Source organism: Pan troglodytes, chromosome 1 (assembly GCF_028858775.2).
Source record: "Pan troglodytes isolate AG18354 chromosome 1, NHGRI_mPanTro3-v2.0_pri, whole genome shotgun sequence".
Taxonomy (NCBI): Eukaryota; Metazoa; Chordata; class Mammalia; order Primates; family Hominidae; genus Pan; species Pan troglodytes.
The window spans coordinates 36,590,784-36,613,860 of NC_072398.2; positions in this window are offsets into that span (position 1 = coordinate 36,590,784).

Consider the following 23,077-nt stretch of genomic DNA (forward strand, 5'->3'; position numbering starts at 1 on the left):
TTTACCTTACCACCCACCTTGACCCCTGAGTGTCCAGATAAACTCCAGCTGCTCACCTGGACTCCCTGGGCCTCATTTCCTCATGGGCAACATGACAGTAACTCTCCTACCTTGTGTGATTTTTTTTTTCTGTTTCCGTGAGTTCACGTGAAGCACCTGCAGGATAATTCCAGGTCTGCTCCCATGGCTCTGAGGCTGCTGGGAGGGGGTTAGAGCCACAGCTGTGCTGTGACCTGGCCAGTACCAGTGCAGGGGAGGCAGAGCATGCTGCCGCTCACTTAGGAACCCAAGCAGGTCGCTGGCATCAGGCACCAACCCTGGCTGGCAACTGAGGCTGCTGCCTCTGGCCTGCCTGGCTCAGAGGCTGGCCAGACCTGGGCCTAGCGGTGGATTTAGCAACTGAGCTGGGGAAGTAGAGAGAGATTGAAAAGTGAGGAGGGGGCTAGCATCCGAGGCCAAAAGGACAGGAAACCAGGCCAAGTGAGGCTTGAGCACCCAGCAGGATCCTCAGGCAGGAGATAAAGGTTTGGTCTTCTTTTTCTCAAGGGCAGGTTTGGACTCTTCATTTGTGGGTGGTGACTCATCTCCACAAGGAGTTCTTGCGGCTCTATGCTGGTGTGCCCCATGGTCACTCAGATCTCCATTCTCACACTGTTGTATTCACAATGGCTCCCTAATGCCATGGCAGGCCCCCAGCCTGGTCATTTTCAGGGGCGAGAGGTGCTTACCCCTACACACACATTCCTTCTTCTCACACCCAGCTGGCTGTTCTCTCCGGAGCTTTCTCGTTGCCAAGTCCTGTCCTCATATCTTGGTATTCACCTTTATTGGAAAGTACATCATGTTCAATATTATCCTGTCATTCACACTTGCAGCTCAGGGAGATTTGGCAGCACAGCACCTCCTACCCTCTCACAGCTGCCCTCTGACATAGTCACCTCTGCAGCAGGCTGTGTGCTTAATTGGGCTGGGGGTTGCGTTTGTTCGTCTTTCTGTCCATCGCAGATTCTAGCTTAGTGCCTGTCCCATAGCAGGTGCTCAGTACACCATGGCTGGGTGTAAGAAAGAGGAGAAGCTGGGCCAGGCACTGCGGAGGGGCCACCCAAAAGCATCTCCCAGCCTTATTCCCTAGCCTTCTTCTACCAGCATGGAAACAAAGCCTTAATTTCCCAACTACTCTTGCAGCTAGTGAGACAGCTCTGGCCAATAAGCTGTAAGTGGAAGTCTTTGAGGAACACTTTCTTTCCAGAATAAGAGGTAAACTTCTCTAAGAGAATGGCTTGAATCCTTTTGCCATCCCCCTTCCTCCCACCTGGAATGCAGATGTAACACCCGAAGGTGCAACAGTCACCTTGCAACCATGAGGGAGCAAGCCACAGTCAGACTGGCCAAGGGAAAAAGAAGAAAGCACCTTGGTTCCTGATGGTGAACTGATGACCATTACTCCCAGGCTGACCAATTATGTGGAGGTTTCCCAAGATGCTAAAACAGGAATGATCCTGGGCAAATCTGGACATTGGTCACCCTACCCCAGCCCTGGACTTACTGACTCCAGAAACATGTTACACAGTGAGGAAAATAAGCCCCTATTTATCCCAGCCATCCAGTCAGGTTTCTCCATCATTTGTAGTCAAAAGCATTCCTGCACATGAAAAGTTATTATTTCTAAGATTCAACAAACTGGCACATAGAGAGTTGTAGGTCACAGGTGCTAGCTGGCTTCCCAGAGGTTATCCTGGTTGAGTCCAATAATGTTTCTTTATAAAAGTTTAATTATACTCATTTTACAGATGAAAATAACTGAGGCACCAAGAAGTTTAGCCCAACTGGAATCTAAATCCTATACATTTCATGCCATGCCCTTTCCCTCTGTAAGCCACTGTGACTCATTTACTTTTAGTTCAATATGTGATCATCTAATGTTATCCTAGGCATGGACCTCATGCTTTTCCGTTGAATAAAATTACTGTGAGACACAATCGCTGCCTTCCTTTTTATGATTTCTTGATACCAAAAAATCCTAGTGATCTGACTTGTCTTTATATGGTTGAATAATAATGAATAAGTGCATGTGAGAATGATTTACATAAATTTAGAGAATTTTTTAAAAAATTATTGTTGTGGCCAGGAGCAGTGGCTCACACCTATAATCCCAGCACTTTGGGAGGCGGAAGTGGGCAGATCACCACCTAGCCAACATGGTGAAACCCCAACTCTACTAAAAACACAAAAATTACTAAAAACACGCCTGTAGTCCCAGCTACTCCAGAGGCTGAGGTGGGAGGATGGCTTGAACCCAGGAGGTGGATATATATATATATATATATATATATATATAAATATATATACACACACACCCACATATATATAGTTGAATGGTTCAAAATGTACAAAGGAGAAGGTGGTAAAAAAAAGTCTCCTTCACGATGCCTGTTGTTTTACAGCTGAATACTAGGAAAACTTCCATCAGTTTTAAATGGATAGTTTTGATTGTGGATAACAGTGATAGTTCCGTAAATTTGTATTCCGTTTTTGATATTACAGAATACTTTCAAAGACACTGTCATTTTCTCTTGCCAGTCGGTTGGGAAAGTTTTCTTCAGATCCCTTTCATAGTCACAGATCTTCCCCTGAGCCCCTTCTGCCCTTGCTCCTGAGGTTGACTTCCCACTGGGTCCCCTGCCCCTTTTGTAGTGATGCTCCTGGGGCCTCCTGGGTACAGCTGTAGGCCCTTCTCACTCTCTGCCCTAAGAACAGGCCTCTCCCAGAAGATGCTGGGGGTGGGCCGCTGAGGCTGTCCTGCTCCTGTAGGAGTGCAGCAGGGGAACCCCTTCAATTAGTATACCTGACCCTCATTTTCTCTTACAGCGTACATATTTATTTACATTTTGCCCTTTAATGTTCATGAAGATTCTATAATAGCACATAGTTTATAATAGCGTGGAAAGATAGTTATTACATTAATTGAAAAGCATACTATTTCAACTGCATTAAGTAACCAAATTAATTAATTGAATTATTGCAATTACACTAATTGGAAAACATCTAGGTGTATGTATATCTATGTCTATATATCATATAATTAAGACCTTCAACAAAACCTATGTTTAGAAAAATTCCTGGAAATAACTTATTCTTTCCTCCCTGTCATCCCAACTGTACCTCTTCCCACAGATTCTCTCGTCTTAGTTGAAATCCACCCAGCTTCCCAAGCCAGACCCCTTAGCATTATCACCCTCGACTCCTTTGCTTAGATTCCCACCACCAGCACCCTCACCACCCGCCAATCCTACTGTCACTAAGGTGTGTCCATTCTACCTCCTTAACCTCTCTCCAACCCCACAGCTGCCACCTTAGTCCAGCCCCCACCATCCCATACCCAAGTTTCTGCACCAGCCTTAAAACCAGCCTCCCAGCAGCCTCCAGTCTTATTCTGCTCCAACCATTCTTTACATTTCAGTCAAGTTTCTCTTTCTTTTTAAAAAAAAAGTCTTGCAACACACCTTGCTTAAATTAAAGGTTCTAATTATATCCTACTGTCCTCAGGAAGCAGTTGAATTCGTGTGGAGTTCTGGCCCCTGCTCGCTTCTCTGGCCTCCTCTCTTGCCTTTCCAGATTCTGCTCATGGCCTTTGAGCTGCTGCTGAACCACTTTCATTGAGCCCATGCCGTCTCTCCTCCAGCCCCTGCACAGGCTGTTCAGCATGCTCTGCACCCTACCCTCGATGAACTCCTCCTGATCCTCCAGGTCTCAGCCTCACAGACTTCAAGGAAAAAGGTTAAAACAAAAATGTCAACCAAGTCAGCTGAATAGCAATGATGTGTTTTCACTCTCATCTATATATAGCTCAGTCAATTCATCGATCATTCATTGCAGAATCATTAATTCTGTACAATTTATTAGGCATATTTCATCTAGTGGCCCAGGGCACCACTGGTTCTAGGTGAACCTATAGCGAGAGTATCTTTTTGCAGACTTATTCATTCATTCATTCATTCATTCAATATTTCCTTCTTTTGTTTATATTTATTCAACAAATACCATACAAAAATTAACAGAAAGGAGTCCCTGTTCTCAAGGGGCATGATCTGGTGGAGGACACAGGCTCACTAACAAAACATCCCTCCACGTGGTTAGTGCCACAAAGAGGAAGACAAAGCACCACAGTGGGTCAGAGACAGTCTCATAGTAGAATCGAAGTTGAAGTGGCAGGAGAGAAGAGTTTAACAGGTAAATAAGGCATGAGAGATGTGGGACAAAAACTCAAGGGAGGGAAGCTCTTTCCAAAAGAGGAAATAGCAGGTACAAAGGCTGAGAGTTAAAACCTAGCTTGTACAAGGACCCAGGTAATGTATGCAGAATGACCAGAGTGCCAGGAGTGTGGGCAGGGTGGCCCTGGGAGCCACGCACCCCCAATACCCTTCTGCTGCTTGGTAACTCCTCCACCAGACTGGAAACCCTTTCTCCTTCCTCTCCCTTTAAGTCCTACCCATTGTCAAGACCTACTTCCTTCATGAAGCCTTCTCAGACTAGGTACCAAGCAGATGAGCATTCAATTCCATTCTGTTTTGTACACGACAATTCAAAAGATTTCTTAATAAACCTTACCTTCCTGACAAATTGTAAACTCCTTGAAGGTGAAGACTGTGATTTACACTTTTTTTTTTTTGAGACAGAATCTTGCTCTGTCACCAGGCTGGAGTACAGTGGAGCAATCTTCGGCTCACTGAAACCTCTGACTCCCAGGTTCAAGCAATTCTCCTGCCTCAGCCTCCCGAGTAGCTGGGATTACAGGCACACCACCACGCCCAGCTAATTTTTGTATTTTTAGTAGAGATGGGGTTTCACCATGTTGGCCAGGATGGTCTCGATCTCTTGACCTCGTGATCCACCTGCCTTGGCTTCCCAAAGTGCTGGGATTACAGGCATGAACCACCGTGCCCAGCTGATTTACACTTATTCTTACATTCCTCTGGGCATCTGGGTAAGAAACCGAGTATTGCTCTGTAACTACTCATAGAGACAACACCAGCCTGGACGCTCTTAAAGTCAAAGTCCTGGACAATGCCCATGGACCCAACATCAAGCAATGACTGGTGAGTCTCTTAATATATACCTCTCATCCGTCTTCATGTACCTGCTATAATATTGGATCATAGGTTTGTGGTGAGCATCAATTAGATGCCTTAGCCTAATTTTCTCATTCTTGGAGAAAAGATAAGTAATAATGTTATGGAATTTAAAGGGATTCTCATTAGAAGTCCCTACGTTTAATCAACCTTTGAATTTTGTCTTTTGTTTTCTCGAGACAGGGTCTCACTCTGTTGCCCAGGCTGGAGTGCAGTGGTGTGAACATGGCTTATTGCAGCCTCGACCTCCTGGGTTCAAGTGATCCTCCCGCCTCAGCCTCCTGAGTAGCTGGGACCACAGGTATGCATCACTACACCCAGCCAATTTTTTAATTTTTTGTAGGGATGGAGTCCCACTATGTTGCTGGTCTTGAACTCCTGGGCTCAAGTGTTCCACCCTCCTCAGCCTTGCAAAGTGCTGGGAATACAGGCTTGAGCCACCACGCCCAGCCTGAATTTATTGTTGATTAACTTTTCACCTACGGAAAGTAACAGCTGTTGCCATCTGTGAAGCCCTGGACTCCTAGAAGAGCCACGTCTTTGTTCCATCTCTATTGTGTGTCAGCCTTGTGACCTTGGGCAAGTCATCTATGCACTTTTAAACCAAAGTTTCCCCAATTTTTCAAATTGGGCTGATAATACCTCACAGGGCTATTGTAAGGAATAAATGTAGTAATGGATGTGAAATGAATTGGTAGCATATGAAGTGTTATTTTAAACATCAGAGAGTATTTTAATCTTTATTGTAAACTAACCCTCTCTTTCCTTCGTTTTATTCCTAGCATTCAGAATCCCAGTGCAAAATTCCCTTTCCACAGGGAAGTGAGTGAACTGTACTTATTTTAAGGAGAGAGAGTGTTCATCATCTCATATCTGGGAGATCTAGGAAATCATCTTCTCAGGCAATCTATACGTGTTGGAATAATTATGTCTTCCTTCCTGAGGATGGCAGATTCTCTTGGCAGATGGAGCACAGACTAGGTAAGGAGCCCTTCCAGGTGCACCACCCCAAGGGCATGGCACCAGCTGAGGAAGCTGCCCAGGCTAAGCTCTTAGAACAGTAGCCTGTCCCAGAGAGAATTCTGTGTTCCAGGGTGTCCTCATCAGAAAGAGGGTTCTGCTTAGATTTTTCAGGGGAGGGTGGTTAAACAACACAAACAAAAAAAGTGGGCCCCAAACCAAAGACCCTAAAAAAAGGAGGCGAGGACAGAACTATGGAAGGAGAGAACAGTCTTATGTACACAGCAAACACCAAACTAACCTGCAGTCAGAGACCTGAACTCAAAGCCTGTCTCTGATACTAACTGGCTGTGTGACTTTGGGAAATTCACCCATCCTTTCTGAGCTTCTGTAAAACTGTGTGTAACATGAGCATAAAAATTCCTAGCTTTTGGTGTTATTTAAGGATTACATTTGTGGGAAAGAGTTTGACAAATTGAAAATGCTACATGACTGTAAGCTGACTATAAATTATATACTATATAATAAATTACTATAATAAAGTAATCATTCAGACAGCCCATATGATCTGTGTGTCTCTGGGCCTCCAGGGAGTTGTCCGTTAAGAGGCCTTAAGTAGAATTCCAACAACCCCAGGGACTGAGAAGGCATCTCCTGCAGGTGAGGAGTGTGCATGAAAGCCAATTGGTTTCCACTGGTAACTCAAAGGCCACCCCGCCCCCCCCCCCCCCCCCGGGAGAGCTTGCCATTGTTTCCAATGCACATCCCCATCCTGGGGGGCACTGCTGCATCCCCCTCATTCCTACCTACACCTCACACTTTAGGGTTCAAGGCCCTTCCTCTTGCTCTACCTTTTTTTCAGCTTATTTTTATTTATGTTTTATTTTTTTTTTTTAATTCTGGGGACAAGGTCTCACTCTTCCCAGGCTGGAGTGCAGTGGCATGATCATGGCTCACTATAACCTCGAACTCCTAGGCTCCAGTGATCTTCCCACCTCAATCTCCCATGTAGCTGGGACCGCAGGCATATACCACCATGCCTGGTTAATATTTTTATTTATTGTACAGATGGGGTCTTGCTATGTTGCCCAGGCTTGTCTTGAACTCCTGGCCTCAAGCGATCCTCCCACCTTGGCCTTCCAAAGTGCTGGAATTATAGGTGTGAGCCATCACACCCACCCTTCCTTATCCTTTTGATCCTCCCAATAAATCTGTAGTTTAGCAGAGCAGATAACAAGCCCTGCCTTCACCTACACATACTTTTTATAAATGACTTTCCTGGGGCCACAAAGCTCAAAAGGACAGCTGGAGATCTTTAGCCTCTGCAGCCCGGAACTCACAGCTTGGAGGGTCAGCTGAGATTTGAACCCAGATTCCTAACAGCCTTGCTCTGCTCACAGCCCAAGCTGCTGCCTTAGGGGTAAACAGAACCCCCATTAGCACAAAATTCCCTGGCAACCTTGACTAGGCCTGGACACCTACTTCTACCCACAAGTGTTTATTTTCTTGTGTTGTTTCCAAGGGGACCAGCAGGCACTTGCTCTCCCGCTTTGGTCCTCACTCCCCGTGTGTAACTGGGGAGCCCTGTTGGCCCCCATCGTGATGCATGGGCTTCCTCAGGCAAGCAGGCAGTGACTGAAGCCCTGCCAGCCGCGTGGGCCGCTCCTCTGCAGCACTGCACTCAGATGCGATTAGGCCCGTGTGTCACAATGCTTGGCAACAGTTCCGGGAGACAGGAGACCTTTGCTCATGCCATTGCCCTGTCAAGTGACTACAGTTTCATTTGGCGGTCGGCTAGCTTGGCCTTTTGCATCATCCTGTCCTGCCCCCTCCTCCCTCAGCTAATGGTTAGTCCATCATTCCAGATTGTTGAGGGGGCACCCTGGGTGGAAGTGTGAAGTTCCCACGTCTTTCCCCCTAAAGCAATTTCAGAATGATCACTCTGGATAATGAAAAACTGCTACATGTTTTAGGAGGGAGACTTCCTGGGAATTTCCTGTTCCTGCCGTGGTAGACTTTAACCCCAGCACCAGGCACTCTGAGCTAGCTGTAGAGCAGGATAGGGATTCAGACGTTCATTCATTCAACAATTTTTATTTTTATTTTTATTTTTATTTTTTGAGACAGAATCTTGCTCTGTCACCCAGGCTGGAGTGCAGTGGTACAATCATAGCTCACTCTAACCTGCCTCCTGGGCTCAAGCGCTCGTCCCACCTTAGCCTCCCAAGTAGCTAGGACCACTGGCATGCACCACCATGCCCAACTAATTTTTAAATTTTTCATAGAGACAGAGTCTCACTATGTTGCCCAGGCTGTCTCAAACTCCTAGCCTCAAGAGATTCTCCCTCCTTGGCCCCCCAAAGCGCTGAGATTACAGGTATGAGTCACTGTGCTTGGCCCATTCAACAAATTTTAGTTGAGCACAATCTACATGCCAGTCACTGCTCTAGACACTGGGAATACTGCCGTGAACAAAAGAGATTAAAAGCCTTGCCCTCATGGGGCTGACATTCGGGGGTGGGGAGGGGAGTGAAGAGAGGAGACAGGTGGCCAGACACAGTGGCTCACGCCTGTAATTCCAGCACTTTGGGAGGCCAAGGAGGGCAGATCACCTGAGGTCAGGAGTTTGAGACCAGCCTGGCTGACATGGTGAAACCCCATTTCTACTAAAGGTACAAAAAATTAGCCGAGTGTGGTGGCACATGCCTATAATCCCAGCTACTCAGGAGGCTGAGGCAGAAGAATCGCTTGAACCCAGGAGGCGGAGGTTGCAGTGAGCCGAGATTGTGCCATTGCACTCCAGCTTGGGTAACAAGAGCGAAACTCCGTCTCAAAAAAAAAAAGAGAGAGAGAAGAGACAGGCAAACCAACTAAAAAACAGATATGTTACAAGATTCTGGGAAGAAAAATTAAACAGGGGAGAACCTGGCCATAGAGGATGGTCTTCCCAGCACCCTCACAGTGCCAGGCAGAGAGCAGGTCCCTGACTCTAACTGACCTGGCCAGCTCCTCAGGGTCAGGTCTAATTTCCCCACGCCCCAGGCACCGCTGATGAGGGGCTGCTAGAATGGAAACAGCCTCTAGAATCAACCACCAACACTGATGGCAGAAGTATCCCCAAAGAGCCAGATTCCACCCAGTGTAGCCGCCTCCATCCAACCCTGCCAGGATGTCCTCTATTCCACATCTTCCTCTGTCCTCCTCCAAATCCTGGCTACCTGAACCCAGCCATCAGGACCTGCACAGTCCAGCAGGGAGACCAACCAGTGAAAAGACCATGACAGTACAGAGACGAACAATCTGCAGGGCCTGTGCAGGGGCTGTGGGAGTCTGAGGAGGGGGAAGCAGTTTTTGTAGGGTTCTGCCCCGTGCATTGTAGGATGATAAGCAGCATCCCTGGTCTCTGCCCACTGGATGCCAATAGCACCCCACCCCCAAATTGGGACAACCAAAAATATCTCCAGACATTGCCAAATGTCCCCTGGGTGGGTTGGGGGTGGGGGGCAAAATCAGCCCTTAGTGGAGAATCACTGGTTTAACTCAAGGTCAATTCAACTTATTTTACCAAGAAGCACCTTTTATTTATTTTGGAACTTTTATTAATGCTGCATGTAACCTATATTATTCTCAACACTCTGGGAAGTGCTGGTTTCCAGATAAAGCTCATGTTCCCTATCCCAGGGTGCAGGACCTTAGGATCTGGGCCCTGCCTGGCCCTCTGGCCACACCCTGAACCACCCTTTTTGCTTCTCTACTTTTGGCTTCAGTAAAGGCCAGCCGTAGTTGCCTTCAAACACTGCATTTAGCATTCTGGGCTCAGGCTGCTTCTGCTGTCTGGAATGCTCTCCCCACCCGTCCTCACCTGGCTCACCGATTCATTCTTCAAGTCTCCACTTGGGCATCACCTCATCAAACTACCCTGAAGCCCAGACAGGGCTGAGCAGCCCACAGTGCTCCTGAGTTCCTGTAGCACCTGAAGCACTACAGTCCTATAGTATGCATAGTTTGAGGTTATGGACTCATTTCTCTACTTGACCTGCAAGGCAGAAACCCTGTCTTTTCATCATTGGTAGCTCCAGAATCTGGTAAAGTGTCTGGCACAGAGTAGATGCTCCATAAAGGTCAAAATGAATTGAAAAGTAAATAGAGCTTTGGAAGGCCAAGGCAGGAGGATCACTTGAGGCCAGGAGTTCAAGACCAGCCTGGGCAACACAGCAAGACCCCATCTCCACAAAAAAATTAAAAATTAGCCAGGTGTGGTGGCGCATGCCTGTGGTCCTAGCTACTCGGGAGGCTAAGGTGGGAGGATCACTTGAGCCCAGGAGTTGGAGGCTGCAGTGATGGTCGTGCCACAGCACTCTAGCCTGGAAGAGTGATATCTGGTCTCGAAAAAGAAAAAAACAAAACAAAACAAACAAAAAGCAGAAAAAGAAAAGAAGGAAAAAAACAAAAGAGAGAAAAGTAAATAGAACACAAAGATGCGTGAGATAAAGGTACAGGGAGTGAGGGCGGGAGAGCGCAGTCTCGGGGAGGGAAGGAGCCGAGGGGTATCTTCTTCATGCAACATGGGAAAAGATGATTAAGTTGCCTGCTCCTGCTCCTCATTCTTTCCTCCTTCCGGCTAAACACTCCTAGTTGCCTTAACCTTTAATCTGACATCCATCTCATTTTCCAACCCTCTAATCATCTTCGTCATTGGCATCACTCCGTGCCTTCTCCACATTTTCTAGAGCTGCTTTTGTGTGTAAGACGATGCGTTCAGAGCCGCAGGAACACACAGCCCCAGGAGGACGGCTTCCACTTAATTAGCTTAATTCCACAATTCCCTGAGCCTCACGTCGCCCGACCTGGTGGCTGTTTAGAGGAGCCCTGCCTCTGGGCACCGGCAAATTATTTTCACAGGGAAGCTAGTGGAGAGAGTGTAATTGGTGATTATGCTAATTCCTTCCTTTTCTGTGTCAGAGACTGCTCTGCAGGGAGGCCAGGCTCCCGGGAAGGTGTGTATGAAGGTCTAGCAAGTTCTAGGCTCCTTCCTCCACAGCAGCCCTCCATGTCACAGGCCCTGAAGCAGTGCGGAGCCAGCCCACAGGTGAAAGGACCTCCCCAGGGTCACCCTCGGAGGGAAGACACGGCCCGTGTGCGGGGCGGGGCGGGGCGGGGCGTGGGGGGTTGTCATTCCACCCTAGCTTCTGGAACCCCAAACTTAAACGATTACCCCACCCCGCAGCGCCCTCTCGGGTGTCGGTGACGGCAGAGGAGGCCAGTCCCTTAGCAGCTGTGAAATCCTGTGACATAGGCCGGGTCGCCGCAGGGCAGCCTTGGACTGCCCGACTGTGGCCCCCTAGGCGGTCTGTAGCATCTAGGGCCCGCCGCCTCTGGAGCAGGCGCTCTCCTGAGCCCCTCACAGGAGGCCGCCTGGGGAGCCACTGGGCCCCTCAGCTTCCTCAGCCCGAGCCCAGCACAGTCCGGCGGCGCTGGCTCCGGCTGTTTCTGGCTGGGGCCGGCGCCTCCAGTCCGCGAGGACCTGGCGGGGGCGCGCGGCTCAGAGCGTAGAGACGGAGGGGCGCGGGGCACGGCGGCGCGCTCGGGGCCCACGTGGCGGGGGCTGGGAGGCTGCGGGGGGCGGGCAGAGCACTGCGAAGTCCTTGCCGGCTCCAGGACCCGCCGGGTCCTCTAACGAAGTCCCGGCTTCATGGCCGGCACACAGAGGTAGCGTTGAGGTGTGGAGTCTTGAAGACGCTGCCCAGACTGATGCCACCTCTGTGTCCCCAGGATGCGTGGCGACAGCAGGAGAGGCCCCTCCCTGACCCCCAACCGCCCCCAACGCAGAAGCTCAAGGAGGCTGCGGCCTGCTTGGTGAGAGGCCCAGAGGCTGCTGCAGGTAGACAGGGCTGCGGCGCCCGCGGTGGTGGGGAAGGGTCATTTGGTCTGAATGTGGATTCCAAACTGCCCCGGTCGGCTTTATCCTCCCTGATGGAAGGCAGTAGGGCAGCAGCACAGGTGGGCGCCAGGGCAGGCGGGGGCAAGGGACGGGAGCTCTCTGTGACTCCTTTGCCTCTGGAAAACGGGGACGGCATGAGCCTCGTCTGCAGCAGTGTCGCATGCATGAGCGAGATGTGCAATGTCAGCTCCGGAAGCGACAGCTCGGCTGCCTCACTGCCTGGCCTGCGCCCTCCACAGGAAGTCCTCCTTCCGCCTTCCCTTCACACCTCCTTGGCAACTGTCCAGAGTCCAGGGAGTGAGCTGCCTGGGAAGAATGCAGCGACAAAAATACTTAGCCGCATCCGGAACTTCCCTGGTGGCAGCTGGTCCCCGACCATGGGCTTCCCCTGGCAACTGTTGTGTTGGTGAATGAATTCCGAGTCTGACCCTGGCTCTGGCACGCCCCTGGGGGGTCTTGGAGAAGTCACCCAAACTCTCAGACTCAGTTCCCACCCCTGTCAACTAGGGCTAATAATACCTCCCCAAATGCCCCCTGGGAGTATTAAATAATATAATGTCGATGGCCACCTTTCTTTACTCAGAAGAACAATGAGAGGATAGAGTGCCACAGGAAGGACACAGGGCGCCCAGTAGCGATGCTGAGGGAACTACCGGGAGGCACGTGGCGGTTACCTGGAGACTGTACACCAGCAAACAGCCACTCAGGGGCGCTTGCTGGGCGCCGGCACTGTGCTGAATCTCTACGCAAGCCCCTTGAGTTAAGCATTATCCTCATTGCGCACATGAGGGAAGGAGACCCTAGAGAGACTAAGGAACCTGTCTGAGGTCACCCAGCACCAGGATTCAAACCCTAGCTGTCTGCTGCCAAGGCCCCCGCTGCCAGCCACTTCACGGTGCTGCCCGCTGGGGGTGAGGTGCCAGGGTCTGTCCCAGCTGGGCTTGAGGGGCTGAGTCACTAATTCTTCCCATATGATCTCCCTGGGACTCCACTCCCTCATCTGTAAAGTGGGCATGATCATGCCAGCTCAAAATGGATGTTGTGACATCGACTTGGTGGTCCTCACCCCTCTGCACTGCTCAGCAGGAGACACTTTATAAACAGAGGATTACCTCTGCTGCCTTGAGCCAAATGGCTTGCCCTGCCAAACTGTTGGAATGGTTCAGTGACAAGTGTGCTATTAGGAAGAAATTTATGATGCTTCATTCAGAGTGAGTCACTGAATCCCTGTGGTGAGGGGCATCAGCTAACTGGGGAACCCTGGCCCCAGCTGCCTTGGGTCTGGCTACCTCCCCACCAGAGGGTCAGTGGTGGCCAGTGACGCAGGTAGGTGAGGACAGTTGGGGAGGGCAGGCAGCCTCCAGTAGGGGAGGAGGTGGTGCCTGCAGTGGATCTGCTTAGACCTCACACTACGCGCCACGGGCTCCAGAATTCCCTTTCTGCTTGCCACTGAGTGTCCCAGGATGCCCAAGTGAGGCTCCAGGCCACTCTTCTGCTCCTCTTCACCACATTTGCTCAGCCCTCCCCAGCTGGGTCAGCCAACAGATATTTCAAAGTGTTTTGGTGAACCCTCTTCTCTCTGCCTTTGAGTCACAAATGAGGACAATGACAAATAACTAAACTTCAGGGGCAAGAAGATTTAGCTTAGATGTTGCAGTTCTGCTGGGATTTTTTTTTTTCCTTAAAAACTACAAAACACTATGTTTATGAGAAAAATCTCCAGCCTTAGAAGTTAGTCATAAATGTGACTGTATGAGAAGAACCAGCATAAGAAAACGCCTTCCAGAATTGCGGGTGATCTCCTTAGACAGATGTCACTGTAACTCGCCAAACAAATCTGATCCTTCCCCATCTGCTCCCGGGGGCAGTATGAGGGATTTCTTTGATATACCCAAACCCAGAGGTTAGGATGGAGTATTCACACAGGGCTCAGGACACACAGACTGCCTGACACTTAACTATCTGTAGCATGGACAAGGTGAGAACCAGCTCCCTTCACTGGTGGTTGCCTTTCTAGTTATCCACATTTTCCAAATGGCTAATGGCCAGGCAGGTTGCAAAAGCAAGTGGCTAGGCAGTGAAATGGGGTCTGTAATGTCACTCACTGTGAAGCACACTCCCCTCCCTGACTGTATGAGAAGAACCAGTGTAAGAAAACACCTTCCGGAATTGCGGGTGACCAGAAAAAAACAAAAAACAAAACAAACAAACAAACAAAAACCAGAAAGAGCCAGGAGAGCCCCTCTGGCTCTTTCTCAGATCCTGTTGACTCCTTCTTTAATCTTAGCCCCATGAGGCTCACCAACGGGACACAGGTTAATAACCAGAGCTGTAGATGTAGAGACAGGCACGCCTGGGAGCTGATCACCTGAGAGTGTGAGAAAGAGTAAAAGAACCCCAAAGAAGAGACAAAATGGCTTTTCACACTGCGGCTGGTCCCTGTGGGAGAAAACGCACCCCACACCTGACAGGTGCTATTCATCACAATGGCCCTGTTGGAGCCGAGCTCATGCTTGGTGCCGTGACCTAAGAAATCAGGGATGCACACAAAGCATGTCCTGAGCATTTGTGATGTGCCAGGCATGCTTCTAGGTGCATTTTCTGCTTGAATTCCTTTGATCCTCACAGCAGTCCTGTAAGGTATTATGTGGCGGAGCCTGGATTTAAATTAGACTCTTTCTCAAATTCCATCTCCAGTGGTTATAGTATTAGAGATGTGAATTTGTTCCCCAAAAAACACTTAATGGTGCTACTATTATTTGATCCCTTTGCCAGTGCCAGACAGTGTGCTAAGTATGCGTTTTACGTATGTTAATTCATTTATTATATGCAAAACCACTTTTTTTTTTTTGAGACGAGGCTTCCGTCTGTCACCCAGGCTAGAGATAGTGGCTTGATGGCAGCTCACTGCAGCCTCAACCTCCTAGGCTCAATAGATCCTCCCATCTGAGCCTCCTGAGTAGCTGGGACTACAGGGGCACACCACCATGCCCAGCTAAATTTTTGTATTTTTAGTAGAGATGGGGTTTTCCCATGTTTCCCAGGCTGGTCTCAAACTCCTGGGCTCAAGCGATCCACCCACCTCAGCCTCCCAAAATGCTGGGATTACAGGTGTGAGCCATTGTGCCCAGCTGCAAAACCACATTTTATAGCTAAAGAAGTTGAGGCTTAGAGAGATTACTTACCCAGGGTAATAGGGCTAGTAAGTAGTGACACTGGGACTTGAACCCAAGTTTCTCCAATTCCAAATCCTTTAGTGATAATTAGTGTGTTCTGCTTCTTTCCCCAGCATGAGGTTATGGTATATGTATTTGTAACTACCTAAAGCCATGAGGGTTTGGTTAACAAAATTCTATAAAAGGTCTTATATGAGCCTACAGGACACCGACCATGGTGGTGTGGGGCAATACAAACAGCAGGGGAAGACCTCCTGCTAAACGTGGTGGATTAGCATTCTGCATGTATTTTTTCTCACTTTCTTATAGATTTTTCATAAAGATAGCTGCAATAATTTCTCCCATTCCTGAAACAAGCCTCTTTACAATGTGATTTTGTCAGTCCTCCCATCAAGATAAAAAGTCTTAAATCTGATCTGACTTGCTTTGACAAACAGAATTCAGTGGAAGTGATGTTGCCTTTAACTTTTTGGAACACTGCCCTGAGACCACCCTTTAAATAAGCTAGTCTAGCATATTAGAAGATGAGGGACCAAGCGGGGAGAACTGAGGAACCCCAACCAACAGCCAGCACCAACTTGTATTTTCCAGGCCAGCCAATGATAACTGAATGCAGGAGTATGAGTGAACTCAGGTGAAACCAGCAAAGAGGTCACCCAGTCAGTTCCTAGAATCATGAGAAATCATAAATTATTGTTGCTTTAAGCTATGAAGTTTGGCGTGATATATTATGTAACAATGGATAACGTCCTTCCAAATCCCACCTCATTCACCCCCCTGCAAAAAAAAAAAAAAAAAAAAAAAAACACTAATAATGGAATTACAAAGCCATTGGGTCAAAAGGATGAAGAGATAAGAAGATAACCACTGGGGAGGAAAGACTTCCAAACATTTTTATAGATGGGCAGGTAGGTAGAGGAGCAGTCTCCACACAGAGCTAAGTCACACCCCACATGCATACAAGAGAAGTGTGTGATGAGAAGTGAACCAAGGTGCTCCACAGAATCTCCAAAAAGTTGATGCTTAAAGGCACCAGGTGCCACAGAAAGCAGGGGTGAGACCCAGGGCTAAGCAATAGGAGGCCACCCCCTTCTCTCTTTTTGCATGGAAGAGGCCAGAAATGTATTTTCTGGAGAAGTTGACCTGGAGATGCTCTGAGTCAGGTCTGGAGCTCAAGACACTAGTCACAGCACAGCATGACAGTGAGGCAGGAGTTTGAAAAATGGGAGAGTAATTTTAAAATATATATAAACTATGGACTCTCAGATTCTTTGGCTGTTCCCAGAATACTAGCAGCTGGGTGTCACTGCCTTTCCAGGCAGGTAATTGGAAGATTCTCCTCTAGATAGATTGAGCTTCTTCACCCACATCCTCCAGTCTTAGAAAAGATCTCCACAAAACTTTACTTGAAGATTCTCAGTAAAACAGCCTTCTAATCATCTGGTCACCCTACTATGATGCTCACTAACTTACAAGACTTCCTCACTCTTAAATATGAAGGATCACCGGATATTTGAAATGAAAGAGACAGGTCAAAACAAACAGAAAGGCTGAGCGCGGTGGCTCACACCTGTAATCCTAGCACTTTGGGAGGCTGAGGTAGGCAGATCACCTGAGGTCAGGAGTTCGAGACCAGCCTGGCCAACATGGTAAGACCCCCATCTCTACTTAAAATACAAAAATTAGCCAGCCGTGGTGGCAGGCGCCTGTAATCCCAGCTACTCGGGAGGCTGAGGCAGGAGAATCGCTTGAATCCGGGAGGCGGAGGTTGCAGTGAGCCGAGATTGCGCCATTGCACTCCAGCCTGGGGAGCAAGAGTGAGCCTTCGTCTCAAAAAAAAAAAAAAAAAACCAGAAAAAAAAAAAAAAGGCTCAGAAGAATCAGACACCAAGAATATACAGTAAGTAGAAAAACCTTTAAAAAACAAAAAGGAAGCTGTAAATTAGTAATCTTGGAAAAATACAACATAAAAGGAACAGTCAGAGAAGAAAGCTCTTTGAAGCTTAAAATATAACTAAAGCAAAAAAATTTAATAGAAGCTGCCCAGTACAGGGAGTTTAAAAAAAAAAAAAAGGTTCACACCAGAGGACATCAGTATCAAATTTTAGAACCAAATGATCAAGAGAACATCCAGAAAGTCCTAGAAAGAGAAACACACCTAATAGACAAAGGAATGAAAGCAGGAAGGGATCTAACTTCTCATCAGAAGCACTAACAGAACACAGTGGAGAAATGCCTTCAAAATTCTGAGGGAAAACGATTTTCAACTCAGATTAAACCCAGATAATAAAATTCAACCCAGAATTTTATATCCAGCCAAATGATCAATCAAATGTGAAGGGAAAATAAAACCATTTCTGGAATCCAGGACTCAAAAACTCAAAATCATGAAAGAGGAAGGCAAGGCATCCAGGAACATGGGTGGCAAAAGATAAGTAAAATCTCAGGGCAAGGAGAGAGTAGCCAGCTCAGCCTGAAACAGTAGGACAGAGAACTGGGGAGGGAAGTCTCGCCAAGTGACGATGGAAAGAACTGGTAAATTATATGGCATGTATAAGTAGTGGGACATTTTATTGCATACCTTTGATAGACCCAATAAAGGAATTAGGGGAAATTGCAATCCTTTATAAAGGGGAATCCTTTCCCCTTTATTAAGAAATGGGAAAGGGAGTGATGGTGTCTTACTTATTCCAGAAAAAAAATTGTCTGAGAAATGGCACTTAGCTGAACATTTTGAAATCTAAAGTAGGGCCAGGCACGGTGGCCCACACCTGTAATCCCAGCATTTTGGGAGGCCGAGGCAGATGGATCACCAGAGGTCAGGAATTCAAGACCAGCCTGGCCAACATGGTGAAACCCCATCTCTACTAAAAATACGAAAATTAGCTGGGCATGGTGGCAGGTGCCTGTAATCCCAGGTACTCAGGAGGCTGAGGCAGGAGAATCGCTTGAACCTGGGAGGCAGAGGTTGCAGTGAGCCAAGATCATGCCACTGCACTCCAATTTGGGCGACAGAGCGAGACTCCATCAAAAAAAAAAAAAAAAGAAAAGAAAAAAGAAAGAAATCTAAAGTAAAGACAGAAAAAGACATCTGCCTAGTGGAAAGTGGCTGCTTCAGAGTAGCAGGGCAGAGGAGGGAAAGAGTCAGGGCTGTCAGCTGCTGTTTTTTTTTCCCTCTGCCTTTTAGCCCTATTTGATTTTTAACTATGGGTATGGGTCACCTTAATAAAATATAACATTAATTTTTATGCAAAAATAAAGGGCATGGGCCTGAGAGTCATTGCCTGGATTCAAGTCCCACTCTGCAACCCTTATTGGTGGCAGAGCCTGGGTCAAGCCACTGGTCTTGCTGAGCCTCAGTTTCCTTATCTGCCTTGTAAAATGGAGGTGAAGATGAAATATAAGTGAAATATAAGGTGTAGATGAAATATAATGAACACGATGACTGTTAAGGGCCTGGCACAGGATATGTGTTTAGTAAATTATAGTCATTGTGATTTTTAACATTTTTGAGAAATTCCAGGGTATAAAATGAAAGCAAAATTTCACTGTCCAGCATTTGGGAGGAGCCGAGAAAGGCTGGTTGAATGTCGCCCTTGCATTCGTCAGTAGGTTCTCTGGCTGTTAAGCAGCACATGTTCTGCAGCCTCCCACCCAGACCCTCCATACCAGTCAACGGTGATGTCATAGTCAGCTTTCAGAGTGGGTTATGAGGAGCTGGGATTCGGCAGAGAGTGGCTTTTCACATAAAGGCCCAATTCATGCCCAGGGACATGCTGGAGGGTTTTCCTTCTGACACAACCATACAATAAGCCACCTCCAGGGGATGGATCAAAAGCAGCTCCAAGATGGGCATTTCGTGCAAAGCTGGAGGAAGGCAGCCCCGGGCTCAGCTGGGGGCTGGGGAGCACAGTGGAGTCAGGCAGAAAGGTCCTGCCCTTGACCTTCCAAGGTCCTGGGCTCAGAGAAGCCAACAGTGGTCTTATGCCCCACCCAAGGGACAGGCCTCTATGGAAGGCCTAAGGCTGAGAGTGCTGACCCCTTGACCTTAATATATGTACATGTATATTTAAACAAATGTATTGAATGGGGAAATGTCTAGAAAGAGATATACCTTAAAATGTTACCCATAGTTCTTTCTGGATGGTGGTATTGGGGCTGATTTTAATTTCTTTTTATTTATCTGTATGTTTCAATTTTTGTACCAGGATTATACATTCCCTTTGAAGTTTTGATTAATAATAGCAATAATAAAGTAGGAGGTGCTGAATCCTGAGAGTGGGGAAGGTAGGAGGGAAAGTTCCAGGGCCCCTAAAAGGAACAAATGACAGTCCGCCTGAGAGATTCCTTAACAGCAGGGAACATGTCACTCCTCTTCCAGACAGAATTCTTAGAATTCAGAGAGGCTGAGGGTTGGGGTGTGCAGCAAGGCAGAATAATAGAAAACAGCTAATGCTTCAATAACAATGCATGCAATGTGCTATTCTATTCTTTAACTCCTTTAATCCTCCCAATGACCTCATGAGATAGGGTCAATTATTCTCCCTACTTGACAGATAAGAAACTGGGGTCCAGAGAAGATAAGCACTTGACCAAGGTCCCTGCTGGAACTAGAACCCAAGCATCCCACTGTAGGCTCTGGGCTGGTAACTGCTACGCTTTAATGGCAGCAGCACGATTATAATCAGAGAGAGTGAGAGAAATGCTTAAATCACAGGGGTTATCACTCTTTTCTGAAAGAAAAGCTACTTTTTATTTTCTGGAGGTCTTTACTAGTACCCCTCTTTCTGTTTTACTGCCTAGGCCCCCAGAGAGGAGAGCAAGGTCGCAGCCATGGACTTAGAAATCAACCACTGCAATATAAAGGAATGAATTAATGGTATTTGCAGCAACCTAGATGAGATTGCAGACTATTATTCTCAGGGAAGTAACTCAGAAATGGAAAAACCAAACATCTTATGTTCTTAATCTAAGTGGGAGTTAAGCTATGAGGATGCAAAGGTATAAGAATGACACAGTGGATTTTGGGGACTCAGGGGAAAGGTTGGGAAGGGGATGAGGGATAAAAGAATACAAACTGGGGGCTGGCCATGGTGGCTCACACCTATAATCCCAGCACTTTGGGAGGCTGAGGCAGGCGGATGACCTGAGGAGTTCAAGACAGCCTGGCCAACATGGTGAATCCCCGTCTCTACTAAAAATACAAAAAATAGCTGGGCATGGTGGCACGTGCCTGTAATCTCAGCTACTTGGGAAGCTGAGGCAGGAGAATCACTTGAACTTGAGAAGTGGAGGTTGCAGTAAGCTGAGATCGTGCCACTGCACTCCAGCCTGGGAGACAGAGTGGGACTCCATCTAAAAAAAAACAAACAAAAACTACAAAACTGGGTGCGTGTATACTGCTCGGGTGATGGGTGCACCAAAATCTCACAAATCACCACCAAAGAACTGACTCATGTAACCGAACACCACCTGTTGCCCAGTAACCTATGGAAATAATTTTTTTTTTAATTTTACATATGAACACTTGAAAAAAAAAAGAGAGAGAGAGAGATCAATCACTGCAACCTGGAATTTACGTTCCACTGATACCTTCCAAGCACACCCCACTGGACAATTTTTAAATGCATTCACAATCACTGTCTATTTAATCCTTACACATACCCTGTCGGGTCGACCTTGACACTTGGTTGGCCCCTTATCACCCTTCTTGTGCTTGTTTCATGTTTCTCTTCCACATCAGACTGTAAGTTCCCTGAGGGCAGGGACCCGGTGCCCCTTGTTTGCCTTGTATCACAGGTGTCTGGGACTTTGTCCTGTGCTACCCTGATTGTAACACTGGCCCCATTTTGCCAGCAAGGAAACTCAGTCTCAGAGACATTAAGGATCTTGCTCAAGATCCCACAGTGAATAGCAATGGAGCTGGGCTTCCAGGCTGGAGTCTGACCCTATGAACCATGGCTCACACTCACCCTTCTAGATAGTGCTGTTTCAAAGCACATGTATCACAAGAGAGATACACCTGTGGCCACCTGGGAGCTGCAGTAATGGTCAAACCTTCCCAGTGGGCAGCAGCTGGGGTAGGGAAGGGGCAGCCAGTCCATGAAAGGGCTGAGCACAAAGTGAGGCCAAGAAGCATCACTGACAGGAGGTAGCATGGACTCTGGGCTAGACGTCCAAATTCTGGCCCTACTTAGGAAACATGTGACCCTGAGCATCTGCCTCATCACGGATAGGTCAACTTCACTGATTAAAAGTAAGAGACAGCTAAACCCTCATGTGGCCATTCATACAAGTGAGTTATTCTGAGCTTCAGTTTCTCATTTGTAAAATGGGAAAAATCCCTCTTGGGGTTGTCATGAGGATTAAATGAATTAATACTTACAGAGTACTTGGTACAGTAACTGGCCCACAATAGTAGGAGGTTGGGAGGAGTAACAAACACCACCAAACAGGTAAATATCCACAGGATGGAGTGTGCATGCACACAGACCAGCCACCTCAACATTCCCAGTTATGAAGAGTGAGAACATGTATGGAAATTCCCAGTGATGGACCCATTAGCCAAATGTTCTGTATCAGCCTTTACTGCATAAAAATCCACCCCAAAATTTAACGGCTTAGAACACTCATTCTTTTATTACTCATAATTCTTAGGGTGGCATCAGCTGGGCAGTTTCTGTTTGTCTCACCTGGGTTCACTCACAGGGCTGCAGTCAGCTGGGAGGTCAGCTGTGGGCTGGTTGGTCATGGGCAGGTTTTTCAACCTCAGCACTGCTGACATTTGGGACCGGGTAACTCTTTGTTATGGGGGGACTGTCCCGCACATTATAAGATGTGTAGCAGCATCTCTGACCTCTGCCTACCAAATGCCAGTAGGACAGCCAAAAATATCTCCAGTCATTACCAGATCTTCCCTGGAGGACCAAGTTGTCCTTTGGTTGAGAATAACTGGGAACTAGTGGAACTCAGCAGGCCTGACTTGTCTTTGCTCCCCCTGGTCTCACCTTCCAGTAGACCAGCCCAGACTTCTTCCTGTGATAGCAGAAGGGGTCCCAGCAGCAAGAGGGAGCAAGCCCCGATGCACCAGTGCCTGTCAAACCTCTGCTTGTATCACATGTGCTGATGTTCCATTGGCCAAAACAAATCCCATGGTCAAGCCCAGAGCCAGTGTGGGCAGGGACTACACAATGATGTGGAAACAAGGAGGCGTCTTGATTGGGAGCCATTGCTATAACCGTCTTCCACAGTCATTTTTTCACCATGACAAGGATCCGTGTTGCCAGTCCTCACATGGTACCAGGGAAGGCACCACGTAACCTCAGGCTCCCTATCTCTCTGTGAGCTCATCTGCATAATAAAGGAGGGGCTTATTCTGAGTGGTCCCTGGGCTCTGAGACATAGCTGATCTCACACAGCCAGTGGGTGTCACCCCAGGGGAGTGCTGGTCCTAGCACAACCCAAGCTGGTGTCACCTGCCCCACTGCCCCTTCCAAACGGCCTTCCCAGACTGCAAAACCTGGGATTTAAACACGGGAGCAGTCTAAAATACCTTATAGTCCTATACTATCTTGTAGTTCTCAAAAAGCTTCCCCATACTCTCTGAGGTAACATCCATATTCTCTGAGGTAACACAATGCTTAAACCCCCAAACTACAGTGGCTTACTACAATTAAAAAAAAATTTTTTTTTGATACGGAGTCTTGCTCTGTTGCTCAGTTTGGAGTGCAGTGGCACAGTCTCAGCTCACTGCAACCTCTACCTCCTGGGTTCAAACAATTGTCCTGCCTCAGCCTCCCAAGTCACTGGGACTACAGGCTCCTGCCACCATGCCCAGCTAATTTTTGTATTTTTAGTAGAGGCAGGGTTTC